Below are 2,542 nucleotides of genomic sequence, written 5' to 3'. Positions count from 1 at the left end.
TGTGTTTGTGTGTGTATTAAATGTAAAAAAAAAATATGGTGTTTCTTAAAATATGTAGGTGAAAATCTAGTTTAACCTGAAGAAAAGGCTTGTTTAGAATTCTCAATCTCTTCTGTATGTTATGATATTAACAGAATGATTTTGCTCTTAGTCTGTTTACACAGGTCTAAAGGAAAGAATCTGGTTAGTTGTGAGCTTGGAATATTGTGGCTGAAAATTAATTAGGCAAATTTAATCCATTCAAACAGGGAGATAAGGTTATTCCCACTTAGTATTAATATAATAATAATAATAATAATAATAAGAAGAAGAAGAAGAAGAAGAAGAAGAAGAAGAAGAAGAAAATCGCACAGACAGACTACAAACAGAGGCACAACTATGTGGCCCAAATGATTCATTGGAATTTATGCCTCAAGTACCACCTCCCAGCAGTAAAGAACTGGTGGGATCACAAACCTGCAAAGGTAATGGAAAATGAGCACGCAAAGATACTGTGGGACTTCCAAATCCAGACTAAGTTCTGGGACAAAACACACCAGACATCACAGTTGTGGAAAAGGAAAAGGTTTGGATCATTGATGTTGCCATCCCAGGTGACAGTCGCATTGACGAAAAACAACAGGAAAAACCTAGCCGCTATCAGGACCTCAAGATTGAACTTCAAAGATTCTGGCAGAAACCAGTGCAAGTGGTCCTGGGGGTGATTGGCACACTGAGTGCCGTGCCAAAAGATCTCAGCCAGCATTTGGAAACAATAGACATTGACAAAATTACGATCTGTCAACTGCAAAAGGCCACCCTACTGGGATCTGCGCGCATCATCCGAAAATACATTACACAGTCCTAGACACTTGGGAAGTGTTCGATTTGTGATTTTGTGATACGAAATCCAGCATATCTATCTTGTTTGCTGTGTCATACAATATAATAATAATAATAATAATAATAATAATAATAATAATAATAATAATAATAATAATAATAACAACTTTATTTTTATATCCCGCTCCCATCTCCCCAGAGGGGACTCGGGGCAGCTCACATGGGGGACAAGCCCAGTTTCAACATACAATAAAACACAGCATAATTAAACCAATGTAAAACAAGTAAAATAGTATAAACATACAAACCAGCATAAAACATCAACATCAAAACATAACATTAGAGTCTGAACATAATATACAAACTGTAAGATAAAATTCAGCAGATTCTACAAGAGGGAATTAAGGATCTCATTACAGAGTTCAATTAATAAGAGTGGAGTGTGATAAAGTGCAGTAGTTGTGGCAACTAATAACTAGTATTGCTCTTGTCCTTTAAAGCAACTTTCCTCAACCTTGATCTTTACTCCAGACTGACTAGAAAACAATCTATTAAGATTTTGCAAGGGACATTGGTAATGTAACATGTCTAGAAACGATCATATTGGGAAAGACTACCCTAATATATAGGATCTGTTCAACTAAGCTTTTGTGAATTATTGGCACCTGTCCTCTGCTTTCTCTTGCTTTTCATCATTCTCGGCATGACTCAATTTACTTGCTCTTCAAACAACCTGATTTTTTTTTAATGGTGGTTGGTATTAATTTGAAAGGCTATTGATGAAGGATGAGGTGCTTTCAGGTGGAATACTCACAGATCCTGTCTTAGGATGTACAGTGTTCCCTCACTACTTTGCAGTTTGCTTTTCGCGAAGAAGCCGAAGGGAGAGAAAGGGAGGCTGAAGCAGCTTCGTGAGATTGTAAACAACACAGTCGGGCAGGATCGGTGAGATTGAAAACAACACAAATATAATGTCCCTACTTCGCAGATTTTCACTTTTCACAGGTGGTCCTGGAACGTAACCCTTGTGATAAGTGAGGGAACACTGTATACTGTTTTTGTTAGAATAGGGTGTGTGTGGTCTATAACGACAGATAGAAAGAAAGAGAGAACTGGAATGGAGTTAGCACACCATTCAAAACAAACAAATATGCAGGTATCAAAACAAAATTAAATATAAACAGCTTGAAAAGATTCACACTTAAAACTATTCAAATATATTTGATGTATATTCAAAGCTAAATTCCAATTGCCTAGCAGTGGATAAGTAACAAATCCAATTATGTATTCAAAATGGGTTCAGATTTCCTTCTGTGTAGAATGAAGCCAGTGTTGTGCGGTGGATTTGAGCGCATAACTATGACTCTGCAGACCAAGGTTCTGGCTGGCCATCAAAACCCACTGGTTGACCATGGATGAGCCACACACTCTCAGCCTCGGAAGGCAGCCATGGCAAACCCCTCTGAACAAATATTGCCATAAAAATCCTGTGATGGAGTTGGCATGATACGGAAATGACTTGAAATTATTCAACGCCTTAGATTGGCATAGATTTATCTCAGTGAGTCATTTGGCTCTAAACCTACTGCTCCACCCCAACATCTGTGGCCCATTGAAAAAAGAAGCGAGTGGAAAGCAGAATGCAGAGGAGACGATACGGGGCGGATGATGCAAAAGGGGACATGCAACCCAAAATATGTAAGGAAGTAGTTTACCTGGC

The sequence above is a fragment of the Anolis carolinensis genome, chromosome 2, assembly GCF_035594765.1.
Source record: "Anolis carolinensis isolate JA03-04 chromosome 2, rAnoCar3.1.pri, whole genome shotgun sequence".
In the NCBI taxonomy this organism is placed as follows: domain Eukaryota; kingdom Metazoa; phylum Chordata; class Lepidosauria; order Squamata; family Dactyloidae; genus Anolis; species Anolis carolinensis.
The sequence above is the reverse complement of the archived record's forward strand: the minus strand, read 5'-3'. Positions refer to the sequence as shown.